This window comes from Schistocerca piceifrons, chromosome 2 (assembly GCF_021461385.2).
Source record: "Schistocerca piceifrons isolate TAMUIC-IGC-003096 chromosome 2, iqSchPice1.1, whole genome shotgun sequence".
Classification (NCBI taxonomy): domain Eukaryota; kingdom Metazoa; phylum Arthropoda; class Insecta; order Orthoptera; family Acrididae; genus Schistocerca; species Schistocerca piceifrons.
Window position 1 is genome coordinate 540,664,266 of NC_060139.1, and position 24,361 is coordinate 540,688,626.

Below are 24,361 nucleotides of genomic sequence, written 5' to 3' on the forward strand. Positions count from 1 at the left end.
GAATAAGAAACCATGTCGATGGTATCGATACGTGGGTGATACATTTGTGGTTTGGTCACATGGAAAAAGAGCTTTAGTGGAATTCTTTTGTTATTTAAATGGCATAAATCCTAAAATCCAGTGTACCATGGAAATGGAGAAAGACAATGCAATATCCTTCTTGTATGTCTTCGTTATGAGACAGACTGATGGCAGCTTGAAACAAAGTCTTTCAGAAGGTTACACATACCGACAGATACTTGCATAAGGATTCTAATCATCATCCACAACAGCAAAGAGGTGTAATTAAAAGTCTAGTGGACAGAGCTAAAAGGATTTGTGCGCCGGAATACCTGGACGACGAGTTAAAACATCTAAAGCAGGTTTTTGAGAACAATGGGTAAAGAAATAAACAGAGTTTTGCGACCGAATAACAGGAGGCCTAAGGACAATGATAAGACACAGCGATGGAAGAACACGGTTTCTCTACCCTTCATCAAAAAAGTAACAGATCAAATCTGCAAGATTTTAAGGAAACACATCGTTCGACCGATTTTCAGACCAACTAAGAAAATAGGCCACGCACTTCGTTCCGTTAAGGATAAACGTCCCCCTCTGTCTGTAAGTGGTGTATACAAGATTCTATGTACATGTGGTACCGTCTACATTGGAACTACAAAGAGAAGTGTGAATGCATGGTTGAAGGAACATAAAAGTCTTTGCCGACTAGGGAAAGCAGATAATTCAGCCGTGGCGCTAAATTCTTTCGCACGTGCTTAGTATTTGGTTCATTGCCCGATATGTGGCGTAGCTGCCTTCCCGTTACCGGTCAAGTAATCATCGCTATTGGCCACCGAATTTGACGCCTTCAGGCCTGCGCATTTCTTACTTAAACTAACATGAATAGAAGACCTCAGCCAGTGCTCAGCAGTGAGTTCTCTGCACCTAATGATATAGAACACTTGAGCCGATTAAATATTGTGGAGATTTCATAACGACATCTGACTACGAGAATGTTGGTATTTTCCTTCGGATAGACAAAGCTCCTACGATTCTCAGTTTCATTTTTCTCAACACAATCAGCACTGGTTAAATGATTTAAAACGTCACCAGAAGATCATTTCTCTATCGCATATTAAATGGACAGTGATAGATGAGTGAATTTCGATCTACAGTAATTTCGAAAACCTTACAAAAGGCATACACACTGCCCGGAAACATCAGTCGACAGCTTGCTCACAATGCGTCCGATCTCCTTCATCAGTTCTTGGCGGGCTCAAGGAGCTAAGGTTACGTTAGCATCTATTCTATCAAGGAGGTTAGTGTTTTAACCTCTTTGAAGGGGATGGACGCCACAACACCTCTTTGCCCGGAGACGAGTGATGCATTGCGGCAGCTATTACTAAAAAGATAGCGAAATCATGTGAACGACCACATCTGTCTCGAAGAAAAGAACGTGGCGAATTCTCTTTCCTCAGTTACTGGAATAACCAAAGGAAGAGAGAAACATTTTGTTATTTAATCGAGATGATCCATGGTGACATTGAAAACCATGATTACAAACTCTCTGCACAGCAGACATATAGTATGTCACTTAATCTTCAACAACTGCCGCTCAGCATATGTGAGAAATACAAACATAAATTTTAGAATAAAATATTCTGAAGACCTAAGCACTGAAAGTGGGAAGACATACTCCACATTTGCAAACCACATCTAGCAGAATCACCATCTTTCTGAAATAAAAACACCAGTAAGGTAAGCAGTAATAACAATTCGGAGACAGCGGATGTGCACCTAGAACAACCTAAAAAAGATCCGCTACAGTACCTTTATGATACGCGACCCTTCTCACTCGAATTAATTATTTTTCGAGGTTTCTCATTTAATTTATTCCTAAAATGTCCGATAAAGATTTCTCCTACCTGTGGTTTCCATTGCAGCTGCAGTTTCTGTCCATAGATTACGAGCTACATCCCGATTATGATATTTTTCATTCTCAGGGTGCCTACAGTTGAGTCGGCGTAGGTTTATCTCTCGACAGTTGCAGTGAGCTGGACGCAGCAGTATTGCATGCACACCTCAGCCGATCACGTAACATGATTTTGTAAACGTCTCTATGGCGATGCGTCAGTTCAGTCACAGTTCTATTGTCGGCTATTGGTTTTGCTTGCAGCAGTTTACGTTTCGCAAAACTGACACCAGCGCTCTTAGCTGTCAGGGATCATCTTACCCCGACTCTACTACAAAATTCCTACTTTTGTGGATTACATTTATCAGTTTCTTACAGTCCATATTTTGTGTGCGAGAATGTTGATCGATTTGACCGTGAAAACAAATTGATATGAAGGTACTTTTTACCCAGTCGCATTTTTATGATACAGTCGAACTTGTCACGGTTTACTGAATGTCCGTACGCCAGTTGTCCTTACTCCACAGGCAATCCTGCATTTCGCTGATGTCATCTGCCGTTGTAACCTTTGTATAGCCATTATCGCCTGCGAACAGCCTTATGTAGCTTTCAATCTTTTCCAGTTGTTTACAGATACTGTAAACAGTAAACGCCTATAATATTCCCTTGAAGAACTCCCTAAATTATTTTAAATCTGTCTGTTTCGTCCTACAGTCTGCGGAAGATAGAATCACGGCGGTCATTTTCGGTCTCTGCGACAAGGATAGTGTGAGCGGTTGGGAGTATAGAGTGCCACATACGTAAGTAACGTCCTGAAGGTCTCGCAGTCGACCCTCGCAATGCAGGCCAGCGATTCAGCGCAGGTGTGAAAAACTTACTTCCTGAATGATTCTTATTTAATTTCTGTGTATATTTTGAAACTGCTTAACAATTACGCTGAATCACTTATTAGTAAAGGGGGATAACTCGTCAAAAATTAAAACCACAGATTTTGTCGGTTTCGGTTCCTTGAGACATAGATGTATCGACTGGAACTTAAACGGGACGTCATCGTTACGTTTCCACTCGTGGAAAATGGACTTAATTCTGGAGCGTTTCTAGTAGGGGACAACTCCAGGAGTTGTGTCGCTTTAGGAACAAACATGGTGCAACCCTGGAATCACCATTAGGCGATTTTTACTGTAAAGTGTAGCGCTCCCATATGGAGCGTCATATGTAACAAAACAATATGTCAAATTCAGAACAGTGAAGAACATTACGTGCGACATGTGAATATTATATAGTGTGTTTCAAAAAGAATATAGGTATTTCGAATGTATATGTTTATTAAACTTTAATACATACGAATATGAAACTTTACACACATATTTACGAACCTCTCAAGTTCAGATTACAGATGATCAATATGTCCTCCTTCAGCGACACGAACAATATCACATCGATATTCAAATTCCTCCGACACTCGGGCAAGCATGTCCTTTGTCACTGATGTTATGGCAGTACGAAATTCGAATGGCTCTAAGCACTATGGGACTTAACATCCGAGGTCATCAGTCCCCTAGACTTAGAACTACTTAAACCGAACTAACCTAAGGACATCACACACATCCAAGCCCGAGGCAGGATTCGAACCTGCGACAGCGTGGTTGCGGACTGAAGCGCCTAGAACCGGTTGGCCACAACGGTCGGCTTATGGCATTATGGATCCGATTCTTCACCTCTTCCAGGTTCTGTGGGAGTTGTGGTACATAAACGTTGTCTTTAAAGAAACCCCACAGGAAGAAGTCAGAGGGTGTCAAATCCGGTGACCGTGGAGCCCAACTGAGACATGCCGAGTCGCCAGCTCCTTGACGACCAATCCTACGGTTCGGTAGAGTTTCATTCACATATTCACTCATTTGGTGACTCCAGTGAGGGGGTGTCCCGTCTTGTTGAAGAATGAAGTTGTCTTCGTGCATCCTCGGAAACAATCAGTTTTGTAACGTAGCAAGCTACTGATGACCGTTAACCGTGTTTCCATCAAAGAAGAATGGGCCATAAACAGATGAAAGAGATATAGCGCAGAACACATTTACTTTGGGCGAATCTCGTACATGTTCAATGGCTACATGTGGGTTCTGTAGGCCCCAAATTCGAACATCGTGTTTATTTACCTGACCACTAATATGGAAAGTCGCTTCATCACTGAGCACGATGCGTTGTGCGAAAGTGGTATCATTGTCAATAGCATCAATAATCTCGTTAAAAAATGCCACACATTTGCGTTTGTCATCAGGACGCAGAGCTTGTAACAGCTGTAACCTCTACGGCTTCATAGCCAACCGACGTCTTAAAACACGCCAAATTGTTGTTGTAGACAGTTGTAACTCCCGACTGGCACGACGAGTTGATTTTGAAGGACTACGTTGGAAAGCAGTTTGAATTCGTGCAACGTTTTCTTCGGGAACTCGAGGGCGGCCAGGACCCTTTCCTTTACATACACATTCTGTATCTATAAACTGTCAATACCATCTGCGAATGTTCCACCCATTCGCAGGATCAATTTGGTACCTCAACCTGAAACGTCTTTGCACTGTAATCACGGAATTGCACTTCTCAAACTCGAGAACACAAAGTGATTTCTGATGCGGAGTAGCCATTTTAAACAAATGACGGTTACAATGCAAAACAGAAGACAACTGACATCTAGCGACTATTAATGTAAACTAGACTATGTATTCGTTTCTCCAATAGCCCAGCCGAGGCGCAACGATCGATAATTTGGGCAAAATAATACTTTGTAATACGTATTTCTTGTTGAAACACCCTGTATTTCAATAAGTGTTACGACGAAAATGCGATAAACACTATGCGTGGGATAGTAATTGGAAACAAACTGTAATTATCTAGGCAAAGAATAAACGATGTGCCGTAATGCCTGTGGATAGTAAACTGTGCAGTAAACCCTCAGGGCTTTTTAATAAAATGTTGAACAAGAGTCGATATTAGACTTCTCTGGATGTATCTTGAGAGTAGACGCTTAATATCTGTGGTATTGTAAGAAGCAGTACTTTTGAGGTTGTTTGCGTAATGGTAGCACCCTGCATGGCAAATATTTAAGCATTTTCCGATTTTACATAAGATTGCAGCTTCGAGAATAAAATCGCTGGCAACAACAATAAGCCGCCATTATGCGACAGATTCAGTTTTCCTTAAATTGTGAGACACTCGCACAGTTCTATGGAAAACAAATTATACATTCTGATTTACAGCGTATTAATGAATGAGAGTGACGTAAGTGAAAGTTAGCTTTCAGTTTCTTAATGAATGTTTCTGCAGTAGGCTGTGGCCTGTATTTGCGTAACGATAGAAATAATTTCATTAAGAATTTTATTCATTGACCTTATGCGAGCCCTAAAGCATAAAATATGAGGTAGCAAAAAATTTAAATTCAAAGATTTTGAACGCATGTAACAGAATGAACAATTAAAAGCTTTTTCCCATTTTTGTTGTTGCTTTTACGTCTCTCTATTACGCACGTGCATATACGTAACATATAAAAGGTCACTTTAAAACCTATAAAAAACAATTGGCTATTTGATAATAACACAGGGATAGTACAAAAGTTATTAACTATTTCACTGAAAATACTGTCGCAAGTTCTTGCGCAAACAGTGTGGCGTGGAGGGTAGCATCGCTAGGCGCCGTGCTGTCAGTCGCAGGTTCAAATCTGACCATCAGTAATTATTGTTATTTAGTTTTTATCCTTTCTAGAAATATCTTAAGTTTGTAACGATTGTGTATCTGGAATATTTGGTAGTTATATAAATTCTAACTTCTTGGACTATTCGATGTTTGTATAAGTAACTGCACTCTCAGCCAAGAGTACTGTTCTGGCTGTACGTTGGTGTCGGTAATAGATGTGCTTTCACTTCTAAGTGTTGACCCTGCCTTCGGATTTGGACTTGATAGTGGTTCAGTGGCGACAATATTAATATGAGAAATTCAGAGTTTTATGTCTCAAATAATGATGATAAAACGAGAAAAAATGAAAGTAAGGAAAGATTGATTACTTTTTATTATCCTATGGGTTTTTAATGTTGAGATACATAGCACGAAAACAGATGAAGGTATGTTTTATTGTTATGATGAGGGTGAAGGTCATAATGCATTGTGCACCTTTCTGTACCATTTCTTTGATAGCTGTGTTCCCAAAAACATAGGAGAACCACACCTGTTCAGAGACTGGTATGAAGGTCAAAATCTCAATCATACGGTTATAAGAATGTTATTTTTCTTAATAGTAGTGACAGATTTGAGAAAACATATTACTATTTCCCACTCTGACCGCAGACTTTTGTGTCGTGAGAAGATAGCTGTGAATGTGTGGCTGAGTGCTCATTCCAGATCAGTATATGTCACTTATATCGAATACAGACATCTTGGTCGCTTTAAGGTTTATGCAGAAAAAACAAGCGAATTTGTGGATTTTGGAACATTGTGGATCCATTTGTACAAAACGTTATCACTGAGCTGAAACAACAGGAAGAGGGACTAGAAAACAGGACAAAGTATCATTTGCTCCCCGGCCATTCTTGAATTATGACTTGAGTTCAGAAAAGAAAGTGCAAGTACTTCCTAAGCCCTGCGTCAGAGGTCCCGAAACCCACAACTTCACCTTAGTGAAAGCCAGGAGATTTTCCCCCAACAAGAACATCGGGCTTCCTCAGGCGGAATCATATGACGGGAAAGGTCAGTGAGCTGAGGACGTGTCCGACCTTAGAAGGGGATGAATATGACTGAAAAGTGATTAGAACCAATCAGCTTCTGTAACATATTTGGCATTAATTTCTGTTTAAACGTTAGACAGTTTTATGAAAGAATGCCAAATCATCTTTTGTAACATGCTTTATATTCATTTTTGCGTGCACTTAGGGCAGTTTTGTGAACACTTAGATTTATAAAGATAATATTAAACATATTGAATGGTCAAAGCTCAAAAGCATTTTTCGTGTAATATAAATAATTGTTTTAAAATATATTTGCTTCCTCGTTTGTTGCCGTAATGGGAGAACTAGGTAATATTACACTTACACATTCCAGAAAATAAATTGCTTCAAGCATCAGAAAGAAATTCGCCATTTAGTTAGTAAGTTAGATTATGGAATGTTTTTACTTCCTCCTGACCAATTTATCAGTTGAGTTGTTCCCTTTGAGAAACAAGCGATTGCGTTGAAGGATGTCAGTGCTTCTACAGACGATGAAGTATGGAAGCAGCTGACTCGTGAAGGTATTGCACTATAATGCTAGCGTAATCATTTTTCCTTAAGTAACAATAAAAGAATTTTGAAAACTGCTCTTGCTGACTTCGTTTTGTTTTTTACAAAAAGTCACACAGAAACCACATTTTAATTCTGAACTTGACTGTTACTGTTGTTGATTAACCATAGATATCTTAAGTAACTGCCACCTTTGAAATGAGGTTCAGTAAATCCCCATACTTCAGGTACTCGAGAGATGGCGCCGGCGTCGCGCCTGGTCGGCCTGCGTGACGTGACAAGATTCCAACAGGTGAGCCCTTTAAGGAGGCTCGCTGCCCCACTACAGAGCGGCAGGCGGCTAGGCAGACACCTGTTGTGCTTACGGAAGGGGCGTCAGAGGTAACGAGCGGTCGCCAGTAAAGCGATCTCCACCTGCTGGCACGGCATAAGGTGGAAAATCCTGTGCTCGGTAAACATTATCCAACAGTACCCAAATTCTACAATCCTCCTCGATCTCTTCTCCCTCTTTACCTTGTAACCTCACAACAGATAAATACACTACTCGCCATTAAGGTAAGCGGGTATTCATTGGACAAATATATTATACTAGAACTGACATATGATTACATTTTCACGCAATTTGGGTGCATAGATCCTGAGAAATCAGTACCCAGAAAAAACACCCTGGCCGTAATCAAAGCCTTGATACTCCTGGGCATTGAGTCAAACAGAGCTTGGTTGGCGTGTACAGGTACAGCTGCCCGTGCAGCTTCAACACGATACCACAGTTCATCAAAAGTAGTGACTGGCGTATTGTGACGAGCCAGTTGCTCGGTCACCATTGACCAGACGTTCTCAATTGTTGAGAGATCTGGAGAATGTGCTGGCCAGGGCAGCAGTCGAACATTTTCTGTATCCAGAACGGCCCGTACAGCACCTGCAACATACAGTCGTGCATTATCTTGCTGAAATGTAGAATACGCAGGGATCGAATGAAGGGTAGAGCCACGGGTGGTAAGACATCTGAAATGTAACGTCCACTGTTCAAAGTGCCGTGATTGCGAACAAGAGGTGACCGAGACGTGTAACAAATGGCACCCCATACCATCACGCCGGATGATACACCAGTATGGCGATGACGAATAAATGCTTCTAATGTGCGTTCACCGCGATGTCGCCAAACACGGATGCGACCATCGTGATGCTGTAAACAGAACCTGGATTCATCCGAGAAAATGACGTTTTGCCATTCGTGCACCCAGGTTTGTCGTTGAGTACACCATCGCAGGCGCTCCTGTCCGTGATGCAGCGTCAAGGGTAACCGCAGCCACGGTCTCCGAGCTGATAGTCCATGCTGCTGCAAACGTCTTCGAACTGTTCGCGCAGATGGTTGTTGTCTTGGAAACGTCCCCATCTGTTGACTCAGGGATCGAGACGTGGCTGCACGATCCGTTACAGCCATGTGGATAAGATGCTCGTCATCTCGACTGCTAGTGATACGAGGCCGTTGGGATCCAGCACGGCTTTCCGTTTTATCCTCCTGAACCCACCGATTCCATATTCTGCTAACAGTCATTGGGTCTCGACCTACGTGAGGAGCAATGTCGCTAAACGATAAACCGCAATCGCGATAGGCTACAATCCGACCTTTATCAAAGTCGGAAACGTGATGGTACGCATTTCTCCTCCTTACACGAGGCATCACAACAACGTTTCACCAGGCAAGGCCGGTCAACTGCTGTTTGTGTATGAGAAATCGGTTGGAAACTTTCCTCATCTCAGCACGTTGTAGGTGTCGCCACCGGCGCCAGCCTTGTGTGAATGCTCTGAAAAGTTAATCATTTGCATATCACAGAATCTTCTTCCTGTCGGTTAAATTTCGCGTCTGTAGCACGTCATCTTCGTGGTGCAGCAATTTTAATGGCCAGTAGTATAATTCTAACATTGACATTCAGTGTAACCTCCCAACAGTTTACTTCCGTAACCTTGGAATAAAAAAATGGCTAACCTCTCACTAAAACTGTGACTCATATATAGCCTTTCAATAATTAACTGACTTTGAACCTAAGCTGGTAAATCTGGACGTCAGCAATGCTGCGTCATGGCCCTGAAAAATCATTCTGAACAAACTGAAAATTCTTACCTCAATGAAGTCGCCGGATAACGCGTGTATATCTGCTCCTATAAGAATTTTTTCTGGCACAGCCCAGTGCAATGCTGGCCGATGGATTTGTCATGTATAAGAGGAAACAACTGATTTTTCTTTACGATAATCTGGATGACCATGGATAAGAGAAATTAGTAAAATCTTTAAATTCTGGTGAGTAATTGTCAAATGCTATTTTTATAAGAAAGATTATTATTAAAAGATTTTTAAAAAAACATTTACATCTGACTTGATATAACAATAGTAAAAAATCAGTTGTTACAAATTACATATTGGCGCGGCTGCTTTTACCTTACATTACATCGCTCAGGCACCGCCATCGCTCTCCACGACCGCCGCCGACAACTCCATACAGCCGACTGAGAGCTACAACTACTACTGCTGCCGACACTGCTCCTACTGCAGCCGACACTGCTCCCTGGTCTGCGAGTCTATTGTAGTTTACATATCGCAGGCAGCGCGTGAGACATCCATCGAAATTACATCTGCTCGAATGGGCTAGCAATGAGCTCCTCAGTCGTGGAAATCTTACAACCTGTTATTATCTTACTTACATATCTTTGCTAACATTTTTCTTACACATATCAATATCTGCAATTCTTTGTTAGTCTAGTGAAGTGCAACATCTCCAGCCGCATACAGATCTCTTTACTATATGCCCTACTTACGATGCATGCCTGTCATTTACTCCGATTTGTGTGATTAGTAGGCTGACCAAATCTCTAAGAGAAAAATCCGGAACACTTGTTTATACTTTGTGAAACGCCTCCTCGATATTAAAGAGAGTGAGAAATGATGCTACTTATTTATCTATCTAGATCTCTTCCACGACGAACCATGCAAATTAAACTGTGCGCAACAGAATTAATAAATGCTAATTTTCGGCCCACCAGTGGATCAATGAGTGAGGTTAATCACATAGTTTCCTTAATTACTCACAAGGTTGGCTAGTTACCAAATGAAATTTTAGGACACGATAAATTCCTGAGTTTATGAGCGCAAGCTGAGTTCGTTAAAAACATTGTCGAGTAATTCAGTAAAAGTTACTGCAGACGCAACGACAATAATGATAAACACACGCAAGGTAAAACTGAAGTGATTAATGGTTGGAAAAGTTCAGGGAGTGAAGCACAATGGCAAATTCAGCTCTCCCATGTATTAAATTTAACTGACTCAGATCAGCGACTCGACAACGGTGATAGCATTCATGCTTGGAATATAAGTTGTTATGGTACTGTGCCAGCCCCACTGGCCAGGTAGAACCTAACAGCGAAATTATTTCGGGTTATTAGACTCATTGTAACCTATACCTCCGGTGGTGTCCGTAAATCTCACCGTCGTTGGATTCTGAGTAGACTGCCTGGAGGAGGTGCTGATGGTTCGCTAAGCGAGCGCGCGCGCGCGCCGCTGCTGCGCCGTCCTCGGACGAGATCTGACCCAGAAGTCTCCGCCTAGTGCGTCCTGACCGAATATTGTCCCAACTGCGTGCAGAACACAAAGTGTCTGCCGAGAGTAAAACGCAAGGCGACTCTGCTACAAAGAAAGGCCGAAGTCTCCCCTGTGCGAGCAGAGCCTGAAGTAGCTCTGCTCAGTGCAGAATCCGAACTCAACTTAAAAGCAACGTTTCCCGCGTTTTAAGCAGACACTGACAGTCGGGAACTGTCAAATTCATCCATAAACTGGTGTCTAAAAGTTTTACGTCACGATACTCTAGCCACTCCAGAGGTCTTACATTTGGTGTCTTTTGCGTGCCGTTTCTAGCGTGGGAACGTAAAAACATAAGAGGAAAAGAAAGTGGAAAACGTTGGGCTGTGTCCCGAACAGGCAGCCAGAGTATGTGATCGTCATTACCAGAGACTGCCTGTGTCTTCTAGAAAGCTTTCGAAGTTGATATCCCCCTAAACACTATTCTCTTAAAAATGAAATCTCTTTGAAAGCAGAGAGAGGGGTACCACACTAAGACAAAACCTCACAGAATTCTGAAAATGAGTCCAATGAGTCAGATTGTCGCAACTAATCCAAGATAGATGCTGAATATCTGGATACATGCCGAAAGAACTGGAGTCCAGCTTTTTATGTAATTCATCAAAAAATATTTCGAATGATTTGAAGAATTTTTCTGTATTAATTCGTACCTTCACCAGATCTTCCAACATTTCTTTAACTGATATTTCTTATGAATCTGTTGACCTTTCTAGAAATTAACTTTTGTACACGACTGACTATCAAATTCGAAGTTTCAGAGAGTGAGGATACTTTGAAGCTCAGTTTCTTTAATGGTAGCAACAAAAACTTCTAACTGATCTGCTGAAACTCTCAACCATGATGGGGAATAGTTATTATAGGAGAAATTTAGCGATCTTTGAGCTCAGGTGTCAAGCGAAAAAAATGTGACTTAGTTCCTTCGAAAACATCCAGGACCCTCTGGAAAGCAGGAACAAAAGACATCCAACCGGTTTTGTTCTTACTTAACCTCAGAATCAATTGGCAGACTATCTTATACTGATTAAAACTACTGTGAGCACGACAGCCAACATCAATAAGTGATTTAATTTTTTTTAAGTTTCCAGTAAATAAAACAATAGTAGGTAGTACGTAACTTTGTACACGCAATTCACCATCTGCCGACTTTCACTTCTAAGTCAGAACAGCTGCCAGAAGTTCAAAAATCGATAGACTTGGAGTTTCGTCACCGAGTGAGTGAAATATGCAAACAATACTCAGCCCTTTCGTTTGACTGCAGACTGTTAGGACAAACATGTATAGATGCCAAACGATATTCAGCAAGCACTGAAAACACACGCCGCACACATTTTTCACAAAATTAACTCCTATTTGGCAGCAGTTCAGTTAGGAAAAATGGTTTGAGTGATGCTGCTTTATATCTCCTTTGGTTTCGGTATTACTTGTGTCGATTACAAACCGAGTGATTTTTCTCGGGATATTGAGACATTTAGGTGAAAACCGGGGCTGTGCCGGAAAAACCGGGACGACTGATCAGCCTAATGATTAATGGCTTGCATGGAGATACCTACTTTGCGTAATTTCCTTTGAATCATCCTCTAGTCTCAGGATATCCTCCTTCCTGCTCATTTGTCCATTAATATAACCTTGCAAAGGATAACACATCTACACACGTTTCTTATTAGATGGGGCTACATAACACGGATGTCAGCCTTTGCAACACGCTCTCAAACAAAATCATACGTCCAGTTAAATGCACTTATAACAGTAAACAGTCGCATCAAGTACAGCAAGTCTTGTAAGACAGCAAAGTGAAGTAGAATATCGTTCCACGTTGTAACCTTCGCGGAGATTTCAACATGTGAGTACCGAAAACGACGCCAAATTATAGTTCCGCATAACTTGGACAGAAGTATGTCACACACAGGAACAACAAGATGGAGGCCGTTTTCTTCTTTCACTGACTAATCGCAGTTTAATATCGAAGATGGCAATTACTGAATTTACATCCGAGAAGAGTGTGAAATGCATAAAAATCACGCACGTGCTTTCAAAACAACTGAGGGTGATTCAAATTAAAGTCTCAAAGATGCAATACATAGGTTGCATACCCAAATGTAGTCCTGTCGATTTGTGAAGTTTGCAGGAGCTATCTTTGGTTTCGACATGTAACGAACAGTTGGCAGCCTGTTGAATGACAGGAAAGGAAGCTGTGTCAGAGCAAAGATGGCAGCAGTATTGTCGACCTGCAAAGCTTTGGTACAGCGATCTGTCATACGTCTGCTCAGTAGCGAAGGTGTAAAACCTGTGGAAATGTGTCTTAGGACTAACTCAAGGTGATTCGTGTTCCGCCCGTGCAGCAAGTATATGAATGGCGCAGAAGGACTGAAAGAGGCTTAAATTAAAATCGCTCGGTCGCTCGGCCAGACACACCACGCAGTGAAGAAAACATCGCAGCAATGAAAGAGCTTGTGAAGAAAAACAGGCTTATTATTTTAAACGAAATAGCCACTGTTTTGAATATAAGTATTGGTTCAGCAAACAACATTGTCCACGTGATTTAATAAGATGGGGCCGACGTCAATTGCCTGCCAAATTGAGAGATTACCGTGCCAGTGCCTGTAACTTTTTTCTCCTTTTCCAGGGCGAAGGTAATGGATTTCTAAATGGAACTGATACAGGAGATAAAACCTGAGTGCATCATCATCAACGTGAAACTGGAGAATCGGGTAAGGAGTAGTGCGACAGCTCCACGCCAAAACCAAAAAATTTCCACACTCAACCATCGACAAGAAAAGTCCGTTTCTTCGCTATTGGGGTGAAAAGGAGTAATTTTGAAGCATTACTTAAAAAGGGCAGTAACAGTGACCAGTAAATAATATTGAAATATGCTAAGAAACCACATTCCCCTTCAGTCAGGAATAAACGACTAGGATTTCAGACAGCAAGTGTTAGTTGCACGGGACAACTCTCGTCTCAATACCGCTCATTCCACCGTAGCAACAACACAGGATATGAAATTCGAATGCTCGAACACCCACTCGTCAGACCTTGTCTCGGGTGTCTTACCGAGTGAAGGGGCACAGTGTTAACAAAATCGATTAGCATTCTGGAGAACGACGGTTCAAATCCGCGTCCGGCCATCCAGACTTAGATTTTCCGTGATTTCCCTAAATCACTCCAGGCAAATTTCCGGATGGTTCCCTTCAAACGGGACGGCCTATCTCACTCCTCAGCCTTGAAAACAGCCCACGCTTGTGCTCCGTCTCTCATGACCGCGATGTCAATGGGTCATTAAACCCCAATCTTCCTCCCTCTCTTCCTCACGAGTGACTTGCATGTGTTCGGACTAAGCAAAGAAGCGATGGCAGGCAAGCATTCCAGAAGATATGAAGAGGTGAAACTCGCGGTAAACGAGTGGCTACATGTTGTTATTGTTGTGGTCTTTAGCCCAAAGACTGGTTTGATGTAGCTCTCCATGCTACTCTACCCTGTTCGAGCCTCTTCATCTCCGAATAACTGTTTGCAACCAACATCCCTCTGAATCTGCTTACTGCATTATAATGATCCCTTTATGTCTCAGAATCTGTCCTCCCAATCGATCCCTTTTTTTGATCAAGTTGTGCCACAAATTTCTTGTCAGCCTAGTTCTGTTCAGTACTTCCTCATTAGTTAAGTGATCCACCCACCTAATCTTCAACTTTCTTCTGTAGCACCACATTTCAAAAACTTCTATTCGCCTTTTGTCTAAACGGTTTATCGTCCATGTTTCACTTCCATACATGGCTACACTATAGACAAATACCTTCAGAAAAGACTTCCTAACACTTAAATCTATATTCAATGTTAACAAATTTCTTTTCTTCAGAAATACTTTTCTTACCATTTCCAGTCTACATTTTATACACTCTCTACTTCGGCCATCGTAAGTTATTTTGCTGCCCAAACAGCAAAACTCATCTACTTCTTTATGTGCCTCGTTTTCTAATTTAATTCCCTCAGCATCGCCTGATTTAATTCGAGTAAATTTCATTATCCTTGATTCGCTTTTGTTTATGTTCATCTTATATTCTCCTTTCAAGGGACTGCCCATTCCGTTCAACTGCTCTTCCAAGAATTTTGCTGTCTCTGACAGAATTACAATGTCTTCGGCAAAATTCAAAGTGTTTATTTCTTTTCCCTGAGTTTTAGATCCAGCTCAAAATTTTTGTTTGGTTTTCTTTACTGCTTGTCAATTTACAGATTGAGTAACAACGGAGATAGGCAACAACCCTGTCTTAGTCGCTTCTCTACCATTGCTTTCCGTTCATGTCCCTCGATTCTTATAATTGCCGTCTGGTTTCTGCACAAATTGTAAATAGCCTTTCGCTCCCTGTATTTTACTCCTGCTACCTCCAGAATTTCAAAGAGAGTTTTCCAGTCAACACTGCCAAACGCTTTCTCTAAGTCTACAAATGTTATAAACGTAGGTCTGCCTTTCCTTAAGCTGTCTCCTAAGTTAAGTCGGAGGGTCAATATTGCCTCGCGTGTTCCTACATTTATCCGGAATCCAAACCAATCTTCCTCGAGGTCGGCTTCTACCAGACGGCTAGTTCGGTAATTTTCACAGCTGTTAGCACTTGCTTTCTATAGAATTGGAACTATTATATTCTTCGAGAAGTCTGGGGATATTTCGCCTGCCACGTACATCTTGCTCACCAGATGGAAGTGTTTCGTCGTGTCTGGCTCTGCCAAGGCTATCAGTAGTTCTGACGTAATGTCGTCTACTCCTGGGGCCTTGTTTCGACTTAGATCTTTCAGAGCTCTGTCAAATTCTTCTCGGAGTATCATATCTCCCATCTCATCTTCATCTACGTCCACTTCTATTTCCATAATACTGCCCTCAAGTTTATCTCCCTTGTATAGTCCCCTTGCATAGTTCCGCTTTCTCTCCTTTGCTTAGGTCTGTTTTTCCAGCTGAACTCTTGACATTCATACAGGTGGTTCTCTTTTCTCCATAGGTCTCTTTAATTTCCCTTTAAGCGGTATACATCTTCCTCTAAGGAAATATGCCTTTAAATCCTTACGTTTTTCCTGTAGCCATTCCAGTAAATCTCATTTTTTAAATGTTTGTATTCGCTTTCGCTTGCTTCATTTGCTGCATTGTTAAATTTTCTCCTTTCATCAGTAATATTTAGTATTTATTGTGTTATCCAATGATTCCAAGTATTTCTGTCTCTTTACCGATTTTATCCTCTTCTGCCTTCACTATTTCATCTCTTAAAGCTCCCCATTCGTTTTCTACTGTATTCCTTTCGCCTGATCTAGTCAAATGTTTCCTCATGCTCCCTCTGAACCTCTCAGCAACCACTGGTTCTTTCAATTTGTCCAGGTTCCGTCTCCTTATTTATTCCTTTTTCCAAATTTTTCAGTTTTGATCTACAGTTTATGACTAATAAATTGGGGTCAGATCCACATCTGACGCTGAAAAGTTTTACAATTTAAAACCTAATTTCTAAATCTCTCTCTTGCCATTATACACTCCTGGAAATTGAAATAAGAACACCGTGAATTCATTGTCCCAGGAAGGGGAAACTTTATTGACACATTCCTGGGGTCAGATACATCACATGATCACACTGACAGAACCACAGGCACATAGACACAGGCAACAGAGCATGCACAATGTCGGCACTAGTACAGTGTATATCCACCTTTCGCAGCAATGCAGGCTGCTATTCTCCCATGGAGACGATCGTAGAGATGCTGGATGTAGTCCTGTGGAACGGCTTGCCATGCCATTTCCACCTGGCGCCTCAGTTGGACCAGCGTTCGTGCTGGACGTGCAGACCGCGTGAGACGACGCTTCATCCAGTCCCAAACATGCTCAATGGGGGACAGATCCGGAGATCTTGCTGGCCAGGGTAGTTGACTTACACCTTCTAGAGCACGTTGGGTGGCACGGGATACATGCGGACGTGCATTGTCCTGTTGGAACAGCAAGTTCCCTTGCCGGTCTAGGAATGGTAGAACGATGGGTTCGACGACGGTTTGGATGTACCGTGCACTATTCAGTGTCCCCTCGACGATCACCAGTGGTGTACAGCCAGTGTAGGAGATCGCTCCCCACACCATGATGCCGGGTGTTGGCCCTGTGTGCCTCGGTCGTATGCAGTCCTGATTGTGGCGCTCACCTGCACGGCGCCAAACACGCATACGACCATCATTGGCACCAAGGCAGAAGCGACTCTCATTGCTGAAGACGACACGTCTCCATTCGTCCCTCCATTCACGCCTGTCGCGACACCACTGGAGGCGGGCTGCACGATGTTGGGGCGTGAGCGGAAGACGGCCTAACGGTGTGCGGGACCGTAGCCCAGCTTCATGGAGACGGTTGCGAATGGTCCTCGCCGATACCCCAGGAGCAACAGTGTCCCTAATTTGCTGGGAAGTGGGGGTGCGGTCCCCTACGGCACTGCGTAGGATCCTACGGTCTTGGCGTGCATCTGTGCGTCGCTGCGGTCCGGTCCCAGGTCGACGGGCACGTGCACCTTCCGCCGACCACTGGCGACAACATCGATGTACTGTGGAGACCTCACGCCCCACGTGTTGAGCAATTCGGCGGTACGTCCACCCGGCCTCCCGCATGCCCACTATACGCCCTCGCTCAAAGTCCGTCAACTGCACATACGTTTCACGTCCACGCTGTCGCGGCATGCTACCAGTGTTAAAGACTGCGATGGAGCTCCGTATGCCACGGCAAACTGGCTGACACTGGCGGCGGCGGTGCACAAATGCTGTGCAGCTAGCGCCATTCGACGGCCAACACCGCGGTTCCTGGTGTGTCCGCTGTGCCGTGCGTGTGATCATTGCTTGTACAGCCCTCTCGCAGTGTCTGGAGCAAGTATGGTGGGTCTGACACACCGGTGTCAATGTGTTCTTTTTTCCATTTCCGGGAGTGTATAATCAATCTGAAACCTTCCAGTGTATTAAGCTTATCAATTATAGAGGTTTTAGAACCTGTGACTCTTTATTCAATGTAAATACATAAAACGAGAGCCACTCAGTTTTTTGAAATAGTTGTTTCTTCATTCCAAAAACCTGTTTTCGAACCTTTCCCGGCTCATATCCAGTTCATTACAAATGCTATAACTTTTATACATATTGCCGTTAGTTGAAATAAACAGAATCTGCCTGTACTAATTTTTCAGATCATCTTACTGTAACAACAGAAATAAGTCAGCAGTTCATTTGAAGTTTTGTTCTTGTTTTTAAATTTAGGTATTTAATTCATGGTCATACAAACAGTTGCAGTTCATTGCAAATACTGTAACTCTGTATTATTTTATTCCTGAGCATTCATGTTAGGGGCAATCTTCATTAAAATATTTGTTCTTAAATTGGCCGTATTATACCTTAATATCATCATCATCATCAGCCAATTCAATCAGTAGATGATGTGGCCTCTTCGAGTCGTGGATTCAATACCTTAATATACGAATAGAAATATATTTATTTTATTTTGGGCCTTCGCATTAACGCCAGTTCTGAGTAAAGTATCTGCGCATACACCCACTTTAATACATGCAAACAAAAACAAGCAATATCTCTGAGCAAAATAGGCCTATGTCATATCTTTGTGTCAAGATCTTTGTAACAAGTAACAGTTGTATAGCACGTGCTGGATGCTCGCAAAGTTTCGTTATCACAGTGTATATGCATATATATTGTGTAAAAGTGTGTGATGTGGTACCATCCTGCCATCTCAGGCGAAGCAGATAGATGATACTAACAACAAAAGCCGCCCATACTGTCGCAGTAAGTACAAAACTAAATTTTTCAGCCAAACCGACAGCTAAGCAATACTCATGGATATGTATTAAAGCACATTCGATCTTCTTGTCACAGAGCCAGCACCCATCATTATGCTTTGTAACTACTGGAAAACTATCTGAAGATGAGCCGGGGAAGGTTCGAAAACAGATTCATGGAATGAATAAATAACTATTTCAAAAAAGTCACTGGTAGCTGTGTTATTTATTTACTTTGCGATGTCTCCAGGTCTGTTCCACGTATACAACCTTCTTTTATAATTCTTAAACCAAACGTTAGTGATTGTCTGTGTAAAACTCTACCAGGCAGCTTCGCCTTACATTCCTCTCCCTCAGTCTAAATTCACCTATTTTTCCTTTCCTTCCTTTGCTCTGAAATATGGCTATAGCACGAATCAGCATATTCCAGTTCCCAGGCCCATGCTCCCTACCATCTCAATGTGTTATAACAACAAACCTACATGTCTGGCGCACTGATCAGCTACTTTGGAGAACTAGCAAGATCCAACTACTTCATACTTTACATCTTTCTAAGTAGTGTGCTCATTGTCATCTTATGGCTTGCTTTAACTATATCCAGGCTGTAAATGTGAATTGAATAATCTGGGTTTTGCTTCTCAAATTTTGGTATGTCTTGGAGTTTAATGGGAATAAGACGCCTTCAAAGTTATAATGCCTGCAAACATTAGGTGTTGGGTATATACCTCTACAACATGTGTTTTTTGGGTAATTTCTATCACAAGCCAGAAACAACAATTCAAAGCAATATTCATCGTCCTCAGCAATATTCTGGCAATTGATGCATGCTCATCTAACAGCAACATCCTCTGGAAGAGGGATGGAATAGGACCCCCACATCAAGTGGGTCAAAAGAACGTGAGTACACATCGAGTATGCGGCTATGTGCCTTACCAGACCCTTCTTTCTTGAATTTCTGAAAAATGGCACAGTAGGATTCTCTTGGTAAAAGTTCTGAACCAATCCGCAATTAATTTTCCCTGCGATATCACCCAATTTTCCCCCCAAATTTCGACAGTGTTCTATTCCTTAGCACCATTGCCTTCTTTCACAAGGTGCTGTGTAGAACAACCTTGTACGCAAAGGCGGGATACCACAGGTTGCTGATAATTCCAAGGAGCTCCCTTCCCAAAGCGACTTGACAGGCATTAAAGAAAGTAGCAGAATATCGGTAGCCCACATCATAATTGGCAATGTGAGCTTCTAAGATACTGTCCCCAAAAGCGCCAGCAACCACGCCATACTAATATTGGTCTTCCAGCATGGATTGATACCTGGTACCACAGAAACGCTTGCATTATTGATCTGTAAATGTAATTATTTCATGTACTCCATGTACACGGTTGCAACAATAAATCTTGAGTGAATAAGAAACGTCTAAAAGGATGTACTAATTTTTTTCTGGCAGTGGTTTTTTTTACTTCCAAATTCAATATTCTTCTCCTAACCATTATCTCATCAATCTTCTTGTTATGTAGAGATACTTGGCAGTCACGCCTGCAAGCGGGATAGTTAACACAGACCAGGGGAACTGTGGAGCTGTGCAGCATTTCCCATCTCCGTGTGCAGTGTGACCACATTATTCACAAGTTACCCCTCCGTTGCCTGCCGTGGCGACCATAGTTCTGACACTTTAAAAAGCGTATTGTGTTGCAGACATAAAGCGTCACATTCATGTGCATGAATCCTGTGTCATATGCTCTGGCAGGACCAGAGAATTAAAGATCATAGTAAAGGTAGGGTTCTTTTATAGTTCACTGTTAACCTGCTTCATTTGGCTTTTTATGTCTGTCATGCGTCAATCTTCCCACATATCCTCCAGTTCATCTAAATCGATATTAAGTCTGTGCATGTTACGACACCCTTGCTACAGTTAAGACTCATATGTAATTCAGTAAGAAATGGGTACGGCATTCCCATACTTTTCTCTTGCTGTAGTAATCCAACATGACGTGATGTGTCAATTTCCACAAGTAGTGTGCCGTTCCTCAAGTGTTTGATAGATTTTAGTGTGCCTGGTACGCATTTTAATCCTTTATTTATAGAGAAAAGTTGTTTTACTCCTGTATTTTTATTATCATAAACATATTTTGAGTCAAAAAAGAGTTATGTTACTTAAATGTATTCATTTGTGAGCTATAGTTCTCGTTGGGTTATCTGAAGCCCTTTTCGTTGAGTGAGGGGGGGTGTGGCTGGCATACAGTACACCCATTCTGTCGTGAGCGTTTTTGGTGTATAATTTCTCATAGTGTCTTCATGAGCAGTTACGGATATTGGGGTCCACCTACAGCCCCACACTCCTGGCACATAGTAAACCTTGAAATTGAGGGCTTTTTTTATAGAGGTTTGTACCATCATAGCTGTCTGGAAGCTTAAGCGAAGGCTCCGTTCTCTGTGGCCCACAACATTCCTCCACTGCGCCGTATGATGATTGATGAAGCATGCCCAGAGCTTATGATTACAGAGAATGGTTGTCGCTCACTATTCCCCAGTTAAGAAAACCTGGAGTGGTACCCGTGCCCAGCAAACGAATACTGAGCTCCCTAGGGTGCATGGCTCTTTTACAGCGACCTGACGGGCACATGAAGATTTGTGAAAAGGATCCTGGACACAGTGAGCATTACCCCTTGGTGGACATCAAATCCAGACAAACTAAATCTTTGTCCCTGGGGACAAGAAATCATCTGACAAGCACATGAAAAAAAAAATTGGAATTCATTTGGATAAACAATTAAACTGAGAAAAAATACGAGTATAACAGAAAAGTAAGATGAGGAGAGGATACACTCAACTAAGTACGACTAGTGAAATACAGGATGCTTAGGACAGGCTTACTTGTGTCATTGCTGACATACAAAATATTCTTTCTCCTCGTACTTGAGTATAGGCTGCAGGCATGGCTGATGACCCCAACCAATCTAAGATTATCATGTTCACCAACAGGAGAATGCTACGAATAGCTGGAGACCTAGTATATGACTTTCCTACTGCCTCATTACATTAAAAAAAACAGTATAAAAAAATACATGATAGCGCTTGCCATTTCAAAATATTCTGAACCCACGAAATCTCTTCCTTAGTGTGAACCTAGAACCTTCAACTACCCATACTGAGAGGTAGCACGACACTCTCCCGCTCTGATAACATTGTCACTCAGATTAATATTCATATTTTAGGTCATGATCTTGGTGGTAACTATATAGTGTGATTCACGAAGATATGCATATATTGTAATAAATTATTCTACAAGTAAAACTAAAGAAAAAACTTCATATAAATATAAAACTTCCTGGCAGATTAAAACTGTGTGCCCGACCGAGATTCGAACTCGAGACCTTTGCCTTTCGCGGGCAAGCGCTCTACCATCTGAGCTACCGAAGCACGACTCACGCCCGGTACTCACAGCTCTCTCGCAGGAGAGCATCTGTAAAATTTGGAAGGTAGGAGACGAGGTACTGGCAGAAGTAAGGCTGTGAGTACCGGGCGTGAGTCGTGCTTCTGTAGCTCAGATAGTAGAGCGCTTGCCCGCGAAAGGCAAAGGTCCCGAGTTCGAGTCTCGGCCGGGCACACAGTTTTAATCTGCCAGGAAGTTTCATATCAGCGCACACTCCGCTGCAGAGTGAAAATCTCATTCTGGCACATAAATATAGGTCTGCAAATGTTTAGCTACGGAGTTACGGCAAATAAAAGATTTAGCCTGAAATTTAGCAACTTCGCTAATATGAGGACATCGCAAAACTGTACGAGGTTAAAGTAGATCATGAGTTCCATTTATTTTGTTGTTATTGGTCTGTTCTGCAGTAGTTTTCCAGAAGATCCAGAGAAGCAAAGAAGTAATTTCGTAAAATTTTTAATTTATTAACTACTTGGCCCAATTTGTTTCTTAAATTCCAGACAATCGGACAGTTTTCAACAGAAGCTGAAGAGAATTTAACTTTGCAAAAATAATGGTAATAACGTTAACTGAAACTGTATGAATGTGTCAGATAATCTGCTTTTATTAATACCATAGCACACGTGAATCCTTGTTAAACTGGGAAAGCAAAGCTTAGTATCAAGGAAGTTGTACAGTGTACATACAATTTCACAATACCTTCACAATAAATGTTCAAAAATGTCTCCACCGAGTTCAATGCATTTAGCAGCATGTGTATGAACAGACTTTGTTGCTCGTTCCTGTTTCACAGGGTTGTTCTTAATTTAGTCTATTGCATTCATCATGCGAGCAAGTAATGCCTCACGTGTATTGTCTTTGTCCTCATGAACTATGTCTTTCATGCATCCCCATACTCAAAAATTCATTGGTATTGAATCGGGCGATCTGGTTGGCCACAGACGTGTATTACCACGACCAATCCATTTCTGGGGAAAATGTTCACTTAAATTTGTAGTAACGGCGTTGGTGAAATGTGAAGGCGCGCCGTCATGTCGAAAATACATTTGCAATCGCGTAGCAAGTGCAACATCTTCCATCAAGCGGGGCATTTCTTCTTGAAGGAATTGTAAGTACGTCTCGCCAGTTTGACGCCCTGGGAAAATCAGTGGTCCAATAAAGGGTGTATTGATTATTCCATATCACACGTTTATGCTAAATCGCTGCTGGAAATTGCGTTGCACTATTGGATGTGGGTTTGTTTCAGATCATACGTGCTCTTTATGTAAATTTCTCATGCCATCTCCAGTAAACTGTACCTCATCTGTATATAAAATGTATTTCTGTAACTTCCGATTAGTATTTAACCAGCCGCACAACTCCAAGCGAAGGGCAGGATCTCCTGTATGTAAATGATGCACTTTTTGTTTGTGGTAATGATACAGGTTGTTGTACTTCAGTGCACTCTATATCTTAGACTGTGAAATGCCTAATCGTTGAGAGATAAGTCGTGTACTGGTACCCGAGCTACGTTGAACAGAATCCATAATATCCTCATCATCGTCTTCGCGTATCGATCGCTCGTACTGATTATGAACGCTAGGTAGAGAACCTGTCTCCCGTAGCATTCGAAATACTCCACTAATGGTTCGTGCATTCCAAGTTGGATATTCGTTAATTGCAGCAGTAGCATTACTATCACATTTGTCATTGATAAACACCATATCAGCGTATTCCTCTGGCTTAAATTTGAAAGGCATCCCTACTTCGTAAATAAGCTACGAACTACAGCAGATACTATGTGGTTTCACTTAAATACACTCTTGTTATTATGTTCTTTCACTGAACAGTACAGAAAACTAACTCGTTTCAAGTTTAGGAAACAACTGGAACAACTCACTAACGGTTGCCAACAATGACGTAAACGTTTCTACAGCCTTAATGAAAAGTAAACAAATTTACTTGTACAATAATCTTTGCTTCTCTGGATGTTCTGGAAACTACAGCAGATACACGCCTGGGACATGTTTTATTAGATTCACTAGACAATTAACAACAAAATAAATGGAAATCTTGCTTTACTTTAACCTCATACAGTTTTGCGATGGCTTCATATTAGCGAAGTTGCTAAATTTTAGGCAAAATCTTTTATTAGCTGTAACTCCGTAACTAAACATTTGCGGACCTATGTTTATCTGAAATTTTTTCTTTAGTTTTACTTGTCGAATAACGTATTAAAATATGTGCATATCTTCGTCAATCACCCTGTATACAGCTCATGACTTTTTACACGAGGAAATTGTGGGCAGAATGTCCATGTAACTGCGTATGTAGCCTGTAGATAACATGTACCTGAGGGGCCATAGTGGAGGTGACAGAGAACAGAAAGAGAGAGAT